At 42.4% G+C, this 14,773-nt stretch overlaps 1 protein-coding gene and 1 long non-coding RNA gene across 2 annotated transcripts in view; one reads left to right on the plus strand and one right to left on the minus strand.

The window, feature by feature from the left end:
• Positions 1 to 14,773, plus strand: part of RASGEF1B (RasGEF domain family member 1B) — a 456,059-nt gene that overhangs the window by 293,862 nt on the left and 147,424 nt on the right. The gene's annotated exons all lie outside the window — the stretch shown is intronic.
• LOC142739774 (uncharacterized) lies at positions 3,944 to 6,395 on the minus strand. The gene is made up of 3 exons (XR_012880615.1): positions 6,298 to 6,395; positions 5,602 to 5,697; positions 3,944 to 4,133 (listed from the first exon to the last, which is right to left on the minus strand). It is a non-coding gene; the product is annotated as an uncharacterized LOC142739774 (long non-coding RNA).

The raw sequence follows: 14,773 nt of genomic DNA on the forward strand, positions 1-14,773 counted from the left end.
CAGTGATCACTTGCAAATTATTCTGTGTTGGCATCAATAAGAAAGAACATAACTAGCTTGTCCTATTAATCGGATTTCAATAGATATAAATGTTTTTTTGTCAACTTGGGCTATAACTGTATGGAAAGAAAGGTAACAATCTCTAATTTGCATTGTACAGCCTGAGAAACATATCCTGAGCAGTTTTTGTTGAAATCTCTGGAAATGCGTTTGAAAAATATCACTATATGGAAAATATAAAAAAAGTTGGTAAATATGGAGAAAAAAGGCAGTACGGGGCTATTAACCCCTTAATACCGATGGTATTTTAAACCTTAATGACCAAGCAATTTTTTAAGTTTTTCCATCGTCCCATTCAGAGAGCTCTAACTTTTTTATTTTTCTGTTGACATAGCTGTATAAGGCCTTTTTTTTGCGGGACAAGTTGTATTTTTTAATAGCACCATTTTGGGGTACTTATAATTTATTGATTAACTTTTTATTTGCTTTTTTATGTTGTCAAATTTTAAGAGCCAGAACTTGTAGTTTTTATTGGTACCATTTTGGAGTACAAGCGACTTTTTGATCACTTTTTATTAAATTTTTTTGAAGGTGGGATGAACAGAAAACAGCAATTCTGGCAGTGTTTTTTATTTTATTTTTTACGGCGTTCACCGCACGGGTTAAATAATGTAATTTTTTTATAGTTGGAGTCGTTACGGATGCGGTGATACCAAATATGTGTAACGTTTTACTTTTTTTCATAATAAAGAAGTATTGCAGTGTATTATTGCCTGTCAGTGTAAAACTGACAGGCATCTGTTAGGCTATGACTCTGGCATGACCTAACAGGCAATCACTACAGGCAGACCTGGGGCCTTTGTTAGGCGCCCAGGCTGCCATAGAAACCATCGGCACCACGCGATGCACGCTGGATGCCAGTGGGCTGAGAGAGGGAGCCCCCTCCCTCTAAAACCACTGAGATGCGGCGCTCGCTATTGAGCGCCGCATCTGAGGATTTAAATATGATTGGAGACCACTGCTAGTGGTCTCCAATCGTTGCCCTGAAGCCTGAGGCTGTTAGCAACAGCCCAGGCTTGAGGAGATCCCTGCACGATGCGGGAAAAGTTCCCCTGAAGTGCCGTCGTGAAAAGGCGGCACTTCAGAAGAACTACCCTGAACGGCCGCCATAAAAAGATTATACGTCGGTCGTTAAGGGGTTAAGATCGAAGCATGCTAATCGTTCTGTATCACTGTGGTGTTCTTATCATCTTAGTACATGGGCTACTCTGAGGAATCTTTATATTATTGCAGCTGTTCGCTAGAGTGTTCCCAAGCAGGAAGAACCCACCCAGCCTTACATAAGAATCTCACAGATTGTAATGCAGAGATGCAGGAGAAAACAGGAAATTTTAACAAGACAGAGAGATCAATTGTACGTGCTGTAGAGGAAAGGTGACTGAATATGTTTCCTCTCCTTCCTAAGAACATTATGGCGGGCAGGTCTGTTGGGTGACTGCTCTAGTTTTGCCTTATCACAAGTCAGTTGCTTTCTATAGAGTATAGCAGAAAACCTTGTTTACTTTGGTATATGTTGCATTGCAAATGAGATGACTTAAAGAGGCTCTGTCTCCACATTATAAGTGCCCTATCCCTTACATAATGCGATCGACGCTGTAATGCAGATCACAGCAGTGGTTTTTATTTCGAAAAACGATCAATTTTGACGGAGTTATGACCTATGTTAGATTTATGCTAATGACTTTCTTAATAGACAACTGGGCGTGTTTTTACTTTTTGACCAAGTGGGCGTTGTGGAGAGAAGTGTATGACGCTGACCAATCAGCGTCATACACTTCTCTCCATTCATGTATTCAGACATCGTGGTCTTGCGAGTTCATGATGTGCTGTCACTTACTCACACATTAACGTTACTGAAGTGCCTTGAGAGAGAATAGACATCGCTTCCAGCCAGGGCCCGATGTCTATTCACAATCCCGACACTTCGGTAACATTTGTGTGGGACTTACAGCACAGCACATCGAGGTCACGCTGTGCTGTAATTTACAGCGTGATCTCGCGAGATCACGCTTGCTGTCATTAAGTCCCACACAAACGTTACCGAAGTGTCGGGAGTATGAACGCCCACTTGCTCAAAAAGTAAAAACACGCCCAGTTGTCTATTAAGAACTATAGACAACCCAGTTGTCTAATTATTAGCATAAATCTAAAATAGGTCATAACTCTGTCAAAATTTATAGTTTTTCTAAATAAAAACCACTGTTGTTATCTACATTACAGCGCCGATCACATTATGTAGGAGATAGGGCACTTATAATGTGGTGACAGAGCCTCTTTAAGGCCCTTTTTTCATATAAACGTTGCAGAACATTGTCCTGTGTAAACAGTGCACGATCAGCCGATGAACGTGTAAACGCTCCTTCATCGGATGGTCACAGCAGAAAATATTATCGTTGTCGGCAGCACATCTCCTTGTGTGAATAGGGTGATGTGCTGCCGACATGATGGTAATGCATGGAGATTAGCGATTCTACTAAGGATCACTCGGCCCCATACATTAGTGATCATAGCTCCTTGTGAAAGGAGCAATTGAACGCCGATCAACAAGCTGTTTTGTTGATCGGCGCTCATTTTCATGACTCATATTGGCCAGTGTTGAAGGACCCTTAGACTGCTATTATTTATTTTATCAGACTGACTGAGAGATGTGTATTACATCAACCATACCATTTCTATAATATTAGCTGTATAGTATGACCTTCTATAAAATAAATTCATTACATTCATTGGTTTTCATTTGGAATGCTATTATTTAAAATAAGCGAAATGAAACACTTGATACTTCCATTTTTAGTTTAAAATAAATAAATAAAAATACTGAGAGTTGCTAGATAAGGAAAAATGGGGATCCCGGACATAGCTGAGTCCGGCTTCCACAATACTGCCACACTGGTTTGCTATATTAGGGAGGAAAGGCTGCAAAATGCTCTCAGGTAAGACTCTAATCTGCCATTTTTTTATGAGCACTGACAGCATAGAGCCACATTACAAATATCAAATAATTGAATGGAGACTACCAAATCAAACCCCACTGCATAGATTATTATCTGGCCCAGACCCTGAAGAGAAGCCCCTGACATAGACAAGGAGACATGGATAGTCGCATTATATATATTCTAGTACAAAGTGTAATATCCAAACGATAGTACTCACCCCCTGATGGACACACGTTACATGGTGAATAGATGCCATATCAGCGTCCCTACGCCACTACTGCGCATGCGAACATGTGGTACATAGTCAATAGACAAACGGAAGGAGTGCACACGCGCGTGTGCATGCGCACAACAATCTGAGGGGTTATGAAAGGTAGAACAGTACAGCAAAGGAGAGAAACAGTTTGGAGAAGCGTAGATTAGTACCAGGTTATTGAAAGGGCAGCGTGAGGCGGCGGATGCCATCTTGAGGAAGGGAAACACTGTGGCTGTATTCTGCATAGACGGTGGTTAACACTTAAAGCGCCACCGAGAGGCAAAATATATAACAGCTATGTAATTACAGTGGGAGTAGTAGAAAATAAACAACTGGCATCATTCATTTATTTAAGGAGCTGATGGTGGGTATTGAGCATCTCAAAAGTTATGAGCATCTAGATAGTATGCTATAGTAAATGCAAACATACCATAGAAAGCACCTATAAACCCCCAAACCCAAGGGGTACCACCTGGTGCAGAGACCCCACATAATGGGGAACAGCTTTGGGTACTTAAAGTGAAGAAGTCACTCGCTTCTGCGTGTGAAAGCCTCTTACCCACCAGGTACCAGGGGGTACAGATGGGGTGCCATAGGCAGATGCGGTGCAACCCTGCTGGGGTAAGGTAGCGAGTGCTGAAGTGAAAATGTCCCATTAGAGAGAATAATGCAGTAAGGTGGGTACATTCAAGGTGGTAGACTTAAAAGTAAATGAACCTGGTACATAAACGGAGAAAGACAGAAGAGAATGCCCAACTGCAATGCTAGACATAAGTGGATAAAGAAAAATAAGGTTTCTATGAAACTCCATATAGAATAGGCTATGTGTGTCCACGATAGGTGAGTCTTTTTCCATTAGTGTGGTCTTTGCGTATTAGTTTCTGAATAAAAGAGAAAGAAAAGTAAGATTAAAAAATCACTCATATGTCATCAACAGTTAATAACCTACGAGAGAAAAATGTGGGCACATATCACGTGGACCTACGGGACAGGTCACCCCAAGCTCGCACCACCCAGTTTGAAGTCGGCATTCAGACCATAAAGTCTGAGGGTATTAAGTCTGAAGATCCATTCAAGCTCTCTCTTCTTGAGAGAAGCTACCCTGTCACCACCCCATCGTAGTGGCGGAATGTAGTCTATAATTCAGAAACTCAGGTATTTCTCTGTGTGTCCTAATTCGTAAAAATGTTGAGAGACCGGTAGGTCCAATCTCTTATTTCTAATAGTGAATAGATGATTATTGAGTCTTGTTTTAAATTCAAATGTAGTTTCACCCACATACCAGAGTTTGCAGGGGCATTCCAATAAGTAGATGACAAAAGATAAATGGTAAGAGAGATAATGTTTTATATGGAACTCTCTATCTGTAATTGGGTGAGTGAATATGTTCTTGATTATAAGGGTGCAGTTGACACAGAACAGACAGGGGTAGCAGCCAATCCTACGTGTGCCTATGAGTTGCTGCCCAAGAGGTTCCCCAGGTTCGATGGTCGTCTTGACCAATTTGTCCCTGAGATTGGTAGAGCGTCGGTAGGGGAAAAGGGGGAGGGCGTGACTGAATTCTGGTACATGTCTAAGGTTGCTATGGAGAATAGACCAGTGTTTCCTAATGATCTGAGCTACATGGTAGCCATGTTCAGTGTAGGTGGGGACAAAGGGAACTCTAGTGTCAGTTTTACTTGTGGTCGGGCCCGCTGGAGTATTGGTGAGAAGGTTTTCTCTGGACACATCTCTCACCGTTTCAAGACTTGAGTCAATGATCTGCCTAGGGTACTCTCTCTGTCTAAATTTGTTACTCATCTCAGTCAGTCTTAGCTGATGTTGGTTTATCGTCAACTATACATTTGGCTCGTAACACTTGACTGAATGGCGGACCATGCTCCTGGGTAACAACTGTCAAATCTGAGTAAGTTGTTCACATCTATGGCCTTGACAAAAAGGTCAGTTCAAAGGCAATCGTTTTTTATCCGAACCATAGTATCAAGGAAAAATATTGAAGTGTCGGAGTGTACAAGGGTAAATTTCACACTCTGGAAATTCCAAATGAGGAATACGTCATCAATGTAACGCCACCATTTGAGTACCTTATCAAAGTGTGATGACACGTATGTGTTTAGCCTCCAGCATGGCCATGTAAATGGTGGCATATGTGGGTGCCACGTTAGAGCCCATAGCAGTGCCCCGTTGTATGCAGTAGACAACTTTAAAAATAAAGTAATTGCAATGAAGTACAATTTCCAATAGGGAAAGGAGAAAAAGCCTCCCACTATCAGAATAATGGCTAATGTGTAGACAATCATCTATAGCATCCACCCCCCTCTGGTGATCAATAGACGTGTATAGACTTACCACGTCAAAAGAAGCTAGTAAGGCCCGTTGTGAAACAGTTACCCAAGGTCTTGTAAATCTTGGGCAGTACGTATAGAGTAGGGGTCACTGGGTGATCTATAAGTAAAAATTGAAATAATGCGTCATCGATCAAGCTTCAGTCAGGACTGTTTTCTACATATCTCAAACTTGGGGTCACTGGGGACACATCTGTACATTGCGTCATCGTTGAGCTGTCTGTAAATCTCAGATGTATAATCTGCGGTGTTCATAACCACTATCGCTCCCCCTTTGTCAGCGGGTTTGATGGTTATCGATTTATCATTCATTAGTGCAGATAAGGCTTCCATCTCCTTAGTTATCATATTAGGATGGGATAGTCGTGTACCATTAGACTCGTTTCTCAACCTGCCTATGTAGAGTTTGATAAAGAGCTGTGATAAAGGAGTCAATGGCAGGTGGACAGATTGGTGGAACGAAATCACTCTTCACATGCAGGTTAGAAGCTTTGAAAGACGTTTCAACATTATTAGAAATTACATTAGAATCGGTGGTAGGACTTTCTGCAAACCAAAGTCTTTAGTGTGATGGTGCAGAACAGTCTGTAGTGCTCCACCTCCAAATCAAACCAATATGCCTTGGTGCTGGGGCAAAATGATAAACACTTGTTCAAATCACTCAGTTGTTCAGAGATAGAGTAGAAGAAGAGATATTTACAAGGGTTGGTTGTCCTTCTTGTGTAGTGCCATTTGGCGCGGTGTCTTTCCTCCGCTTGTGTTGCCTTCTGCCTCCTCATCTGGTCCGGTGCGGTCTTGCCGCTCACCTAAAAAAATGTGAATAAGTAGATGAATGGTCCAACATACCACCGGTATAGTCATGTATTGCTATGTATTTATTAGCATATGTAATTAGTTAATTTATTCACTGTAACACCATTGTATAAATACCAAGTCTTGTATGTCACTTGTTGCTTGAGAAAGATCCCATTGAGTTGGATTGAAACGTTGCTGGGGTGAATAAAACACACCACTTTTTTTTATTCACATATTGGAGTGCTGCCTCTATTTTTTGCATTGTTGGACTCGTAGCCTGAGTCTGGGAGGATTGAGTTGCACCCAAACACTCATGCAGTGATGCTTTCCTTTTCATTTTTTAAATTTTCATTATAAGATATTTTTTTTTATTACTTCCCTGGGGGCTAACATATTGGAGACAAATACTTCCTGTATTGTCTTTATAAACAGTGCAGAAGGGTGTGTATGCTTTATGGCAACTGTAATGGATGGGAGTTAATAGACAAATAGACTAATACAGTCTCCAGGAAGTGATGGAATACAGCTATCTCTCCCATAGACCATGTGTGTAGTGGAGATGCATACGGGCCCTAAAGGAATTATCAGGAGAGAGAACATAAATGGCCTTTTCTCAATATCTGAGTGGTGGGGGTCCGACTCTCGGTACCCCCGATCAGCTGTTTGGAGGGGTATTTTACTGCTCCATACTGTCAAACTCTTACACACTTGTAGAGGCAGTTCACAGTATCACAGTCTTCTCCCATAATGGGTGCGACACAAATCAACAAGGGAAGAATCAATCAGAGCCAAAATTTTTAGTTTGGCAGACAAGAATGTCAAGATTGCCCTCTGTAGATAATGCCACAGTACCCTCTGTAGATAGTGCGACAGTGCCCTCTGTAGATAGTGTCACAGTGCCCTCTGTAGATAGTGCCACAGTGCCCTCTGTAGATAGTGCCACAGTGCCCTCTGTAGATAGTGCCACAGTGCCCTCTGTAGATAGTGCCACAGTGCCCTCTGTAGATAATGCCACACTGCCCACTGTAGATAATGCCACACTGCCCTCTGTAGATAATGCCACACTGTCCTCTGTAGATAGTGCCACACTGCCCTTTGTAGATAGTGCCACACCCCTTCCAAGGTAGCGCCACTCCCTGTAGATAGCACTACCCCTCCCCTGTAGCGCGATTGGGACGCCTTCTAGGAGTGGAATCCCCAGCCAGAGCATAGGCCGCAGATTCCGCTCCTAGAGGGAACCCCTGAGGTCACTTTCCATATATGGACAGTGACGTCATGAGCTACTCCTGGAGCGGAATCCCCTGCCAGAGCATCGGCAAAGGGGATTCCGCACCAGGAATAGCCACTGACGTCACTAACCATATATGGACAGTCATGTCAAGGGCTTCCCCAGGCACAGTGCTTAAAGTAGCACTGTGCCTGGAGAGTCGTCGGCGAGCAGATGAGCTCCCTCTACTCCTCCGCTCTCTACTAATGCTGAAGCAGGGACCTGACGGTTTCCTGCTTCAGCATTGGGTTCAACTGTATCCGCGTCCTGAAGACACCCGGAATCCAGGACTGTCCCGCTGAATCCGGGACGGTTGTGGGGACCCGGGGGGAATGTAGCTCTATCTAAAGGGGGGCTTGTGTGGGGTGATATCTACAGGGGGCATTGCACTATCTACAGGGGGCTGTGTGGCTATTGCTCACCTACCACCAACGATCCAGTGGGTAGTAGAATAAAAAAAAAGGCAAAAAGACAGTTTAAAGTTCATTGCATAACATGAAAAAATGGACAATCGTCAATAATAACAGTGCAAACAATATACATAATCTATATAGAGTCTTCCTGAAACAATCTATTGGGCTGTTTAATATATCTTAAAATATACAGAATTCCATATAGATGTTTTTACAATGTGTTGCAAAGTGAGGGGCGCGTGGTTCGATTGCTGAGGATTGATTGGCAAGTTATGCCTTATTCACATGACAGGGTCGAGCCCGAGTGTCGGCCGATAAAATCGGCCATTTTTCCCGGCCGGTTTGCATTAGTTTTGCATCCGTTCCGGGCCGGGCATATCTGGACAGTGACATCAGCGGCAACTCCTGAAGGGGAATCCCCATGTGGCCGGTGATTCCACTTCAGGAAAAGTCCCTGTCGTCTGTGTCCATTTATGGACACTGAACGTTACTGGCTTCTCCTGGTGTGGAATCCCCGGTCACAGAGTGTTCGGGGATTCCGCTTCAGGAGTTTCCCCTGATGTCACTGTCCATATATGGATAGAGACATCAAGCGCTCTGTGTGTTTGGGGATTCCGCTCCTTCAGGGAGCTAAAGTGGGGCTAGCACATAGAGCAGGGACGAAGCTACAGCAGTAGCAGCCGCTGCTAGCGGCGCCATCGGCCATGGTAGGTGTCGCCGCTAGCAGCCGCTATGGCTGCTATAGGTGTAGCGATGCCTGAAGAAGCGCCAGGGCGGAAAGGAGGCTGATTCGCAGGGCCAGGGCGATTTGGGAAGGGAGCCAGCGCAGCGCCCCCTTCCACCTGCTGTACACCCCAGCCCTGCCACACAGTACCCCTGCACATAGCAGAGCAGGGACGTCGCTACAGCAGTACCCCCACAGTGTTACCTCCAGCATACAGCGCTTCTTCTGAATGGGACACACTCCTCCTCCTCACATGCACTCTGCACTGTGAGGAGGAGGAGGAGAGAGAGCGCGGGCGACGGTAGACACGGCCATCACTCGGGACACATTCCGGTGATGGTCGTGTATTACCCGGCCCCATAGACTTCTATGGGAGCCGGGCGGCCGGGTAAACCCGCGAAAATAGGGCATGTCCCATTTTTTGACGCCCGGTTTTCCCGGCCCGTCAAAAAATCAGTCGTGTGAATAGCCCCATTAGGGGTCTATTGTTCCTACTGCAGCCGGGTGACGGCCGATTTATGAACGGCCGTCACCCGGCCGGGAAACCCTATCGTGTGACTAAGGGCTTAGTGGTTACATAGGTCAGTTTAGATGAATGTTTATGTTTTACAAACAGTGGTAATTAGTGTTATGCCGTGTTCATTAAGCCATGAACAAATTAACCCTTTTTTAGGTTTGGATGTTTAAACTACAAGTGTTACAACCACATGGTCTAAATGAAATATCAAATTTTTTTATTTAAACAGCCAATGAAAAATAAATCCCAATTTATGTATTTAAATGGGTGGTCAATCCTCCCACATACGTTACTAGCAATAAATTAGGAATTAACAATTCGTAATACTTACCTTCCGATTTTTTTTTTATCACAGCCAACTATAGTTCAGCAATCTTAGAGTTCCCCCCTTCCCCCTTACTCACCTCACTCCACGTTCCAATCCCCCAAAACCCCTTCAAAGATTTTATCCACTTTATTCCACTAGTAAATCTCCAACATTCTCTCTTGTTGCATCCTGTCAATTAATTTAGAATGTTTACCAATAGTTTTCTGGACCCGGTGTACGCCCAATTATCCAGATACCCAAATTATATTTTGGTTTAAAAAACCTGCCATAACTAGTAACACTTTATAATCCAATCCTATAGGCAGCGATGCACCTAACATTTGTGAGCATATTCTACTGACCTAATACAATATCGATCTACCACCTCAACATTAATGGTCTATGGACAAGTTGCTGTGACCGTATGCACAATTTACCCTCATATCTCTCACTTCTCAACAATTTATTTATTCATCTATTTTGCATCAATTTATTTTTGAAGTAGTTACATAATATTTATTGTTCATGGTATAACGAACACAGCATAACACTAATAGCCTCACAGACACAATCTTTTTCTATATGGAATTCTGCATATTTTAAAATATATCAACCCCTTCGGGACTAAACCATTTTTTGACTTTCATTTTTCACTCCCCGCATTCCAAGAGCCATAACTTTTTTATTTTTCCGTCAATAGATTGGTGAGAGGGCTTATTTTCTTGCGGGAGGAGTTGTAGCTTTTATTGGTACCATTTATACTTCCATATAATATACTGGTAAACTGAAAAAAAATCTTTGCGGGCTGAAGTTGGAAAAAAACTGAGATTCCTCAATTGTTTTTTGGTTTTTGTTTTTAAGTAAAACGACAATGGGAAAAGGTTATTTTTTTTAACTTTGAGTATTTTTTTTTTTTTTTTCACTACTAAAAACTTTTTCCCACTTTTTTATACACACTTTCTTAGCCCCCCTAGGGATTGTTAGATCGCTGGTACAATATACTGCAATACTAAAGTATTGCAGTATAATGTAATTTTTACAGGCATCTGTTAAGCCACAGGCAGGGCTTGAGCGTAAGGCCACACGGTTTTGTTGCGTTTGAAAACCGCATGTGGTCAACTGCATGCGTTTTCTGTCTCTGTAATGCTGGTTATAGTTCATTACAATGCATTGCAGAACTGTTAGCAAAAACACATGCAGTTCAGCAACAACTTTGGCAGCGCGGTCATTAACTGCATGCACTATGAAGATGCAGTTAACTGCACAATAAACACATTGTAATATAATAGCAGCAGTCTGTCCATAACACAAATGTCACCATTGACTTCTATTGAATTCTATATGACTTGCTGCAGTTAAACAGCACAATAGATTATTTTAGGAAAATATTATATATATATATATATATATATATATATATATTTATTATGTATTTTGTTTGCACTGTTGCTGTTGACAATTGTCTGTTTTTGCATGTTACTCAATGAAGTTTAAACCGTCTTTTTGCTGGTTTTTATCTTTAAATCCACTGAACCACCCGATAGGATCAGACAGTGTTTTTATCTGAGAGCCCATTCGGGCTTGAAACACTGCTTTTAGCTATTGTGAAATAAGATTCCATTATGCAAAAATAAAAGAATCCATGGCTTTTCTTGAGAAACAGTGCCGCAGAGAGACCTAGAAATACTTTTTTAACCTCTCAGTGTCTCCACATTTTTTAAACCGGTGCCCTATGAGACACCTGGAAAGGACCAATGGCCAGCAGTTTCGTTAATGACATCAACCTTCTAAACACAGGTTAAGGCCCCATGCACACGACAGCAAAAAACCTCCGTTTTTGCGGACCGCAATTGCGGTCCGCAAAAACGGAGCCATTCACTTTAATTGAACACTGACACCTTTCCGTAGCACTACGGAAGGGTGTCAGTGCCGTGGAAATGTTCCGGGAATTATGGAACATGTCCGTTCTTTCGCATTTTGCGGGCCGTGCTCCCATACTTTGTATGGGAGCATGGCCCGAAAATGCGGCTGTCAGTCAGCGGCCGGCCGTGCCCGCAATCGCGGGCCGTGATTGCGGGCACGGTCGTGTGCATGGGGCCTTAGAAGTTGTGCCTCACTGCACAATTAAAACAGGTGAGCATAGCTCGAACGGGAAAAAAATTGCATAAGGGGTTAAAGAACCAACACATAAAGCGCTTCCTCCCTCTTTTTTTCCCCATATAACGGCATTTCTACATATGGGACTCCCTAGAACACATTTTATTGGTTAGCTATAACAGGCTAAGAGTAAGCCACTAACTCAAACAAATATAGGTGATTCAGACAAGACTGATTCTACACGGAATTCCTCAGTTTCAGATGTAAATGCTCATAGTTTATGGTGAATAGTGTCCAATGTTTCACATTAGATTTATCCTTTACAAGCCTTGTGAATTGTCTCTTATGATTATAGAGTTACTTTTATGATAAGGTAAAGCTGTCACATCTGTGCAATATAATTCTTGTCATAGTAATAATATGCTTTTCAAGAAGAAAAGATGACAAGAATTTGTATAATAACAACTTGGCTGATTTCCGTTAGAATTGTATTTAGCGTGACAGCTGAAAAGACCTGTCAATCCAAGCAAGGGTTGAAAATGAATGAATTTGGAAGGGAATTCACTTACTGACTGAGAGATGAGGTTCTGATCGTGCCAATATATTGTTTTCCGAATGTTATTTCTTATTTTATTTGTACTGCTGATGAGAATAAAGGGGTTTGGCGAGGATTAAAAAGAAAGGATCTGCTTTTTTTCCCCCAGAAACAGCACCATGTCTGTCCATGGACTGTGTCTAGTATTGCAGCTCACTCCCATTCCTACCAACCCTCGATGAATTGGGCCACCGACAGTAATGCAGTGGACCCAAGTTTTTTTGCATTGCCTTTTTATTGGGGCTAATAGAAGCTAATGAATTTCCTAGTGTGCTAACCTCAGATTTCTCCCCGGATTGCCTACCACTGATACCCCCTATAGTGCTTGCCACAGATGTGGCCACAACAGTATTTTAGCCACAAATGCCTCCATGACAGTAAGTCACCCTATAACAGTACATCAGCTATAAATGCCCCCAATAATAGTATGTTAGCCACAGATGGACTTACAGTGCCAACCGTAGTTGCCCCCATTCCACACACAGAGGACCCTCAGAGTACATTCCACAAATGTCTCCTACAGTGCTAGACACAGATGCAAAAGGTAACTTGGTATTCAGTGCAGGGATAATAAATATAGTGATAGGACAGTACATGTATAGTAAATATAGTGATCACAATATGGAAATAATAAACAGTGATGTCTCTTCACAGTGATAATAAAAATAGTGATGTCACAGCACATAGGTAATAACTAAAGTGACATAATAGCACATGAATATAGCAATGTTACATCACGTTTTTGCCAGCATTTGAAGTATACGTCAGAAAAACGCTCCCGACATATACGTTAAACTTCGGCTGTGACGGATGCCTAACAGTGGCTTCCATCACCATAGACTTTAATGGTATCTGTTAAATGAATATGCCTTGAATAGGGCCACGGATTAAAAATTTTTATGTGAACAGGGCATAATAAACATAGTGATGTCACAATGCAGGAATGATGCACACAGTGATCATAATCACAATACATCAATATAAGAATCTGTTCACACCTGCATCATGGCTATCAACAGGTGCAGGATCCAGTGCATGACGAAAAACTAACGGGGCCTGATGAAACCCATTAGGTTCCGTCGAGTCTCTGTTATGCTGTCCGCCGTTTTGCCAGACAAAATAGTGCAGCATACATGGAAAAAATGACGGAAACTATTTGAACAATTCCAATGCATTTCATTTCTAGAATAGACTCTCAAGCCTTTGAATTTTTGGTTTCAGTAAAGGGTGATGCGCTGGTTACTGCAAACTTACCGCAACAAACGCACTACTGCTGTCACGATGGGTGTGTTGACCCACTGGGCCGTACCGCTGTAGCGGGATAGCAGCTGGCCAAACAGGATACCAAGGCAAAGTCTATAGTTCGAATAAGGGTACCTGTGACAATACAGACAGTAGCAATGGCAGGCTCAGATGGGACCTTGGCAGCAGGCAGACACCAGGCGTGTTGAAATACAGCAGGCGTAGTATACGACACAACACGACTCCAACTCTCTACGGCACAGGGACAAATAAGCACGGGATACAGATAGCAAGAACAGGAACAGTGGGAACTGGAAAACACTAATGGACAATTTGCAAAGACTAACACAGGTAAAGACAACAACGCTCAGGCAATGAAGGAAGGGGCAGGGCCCTTCTTATAGTCCAGGGTGATCTGGGAGCAATCTAAAACATGTCAAATCTAAAACATGTGTGTGCTCTGGCCCTTTAAGGCCGGGAATAAGCTCGAGCGCGCACCCTAGTGGTCACTGCAGGACAGGACGGCCGCATCTGCTGGCATCTCTGGGGAGGAAGACGTCTGCAGGATGATAGGAGTCTGCGACCGCGGACGTTACAACTGCACAATAAGAGCTTTCATCCTAATCACACTAAAAAAAGCATTGCCTTATGGTCAGTTTATCAGACTTAACCCCTTAATGACCAGCCTATTTTAGACCTTAATGACCAAGCCATTTTTCGATAGTCTAAATCAAACAGCTATAACCTTTATATTTTTGCGTCTACATAGCTGTATAAGGTCTTGCTTTTTGCGGGACAAGTTGTAATTTTTAATAGCACCACTTTGGGGTACATAGAATTTATTGATAAACTTTTATTAACGTTTTTTTGAGGGGAATAGGAAAAAAACCAGAAATTTCGCCACACTTTTTTGCGTCCTAAATTTACGCCGTTTACCGTGTGGTATAAATAACACAATAACTTTATTCAGTGGGTCGTTGCGATTGCAACGATACCTAAATTTGTCGTTTTTGTATGTTTTACTACTTTTACACAGTAAAAACACATTTTTTTCAAAATTATTTGTTTTTGTGTCTCCATATTTGAAGAGCCGTAACCTTTTTTATTTTTTCGCCGATGCAGTTGTAGGAGGGCTTTTTTTTGCGGGACAACTTGTAGTTTTTATCAGTACCTTTTTGGAGTAGATGCGACTTTTTGATCACTTTTTATCACATTTTTT

The sequence above is a fragment of the Rhinoderma darwinii genome, chromosome 1, assembly GCF_050947455.1.
Source record: "Rhinoderma darwinii isolate aRhiDar2 chromosome 1, aRhiDar2.hap1, whole genome shotgun sequence".
NCBI lineage: Eukaryota > Metazoa > Chordata > Amphibia > Anura > Rhinodermatidae > Rhinoderma > Rhinoderma darwinii.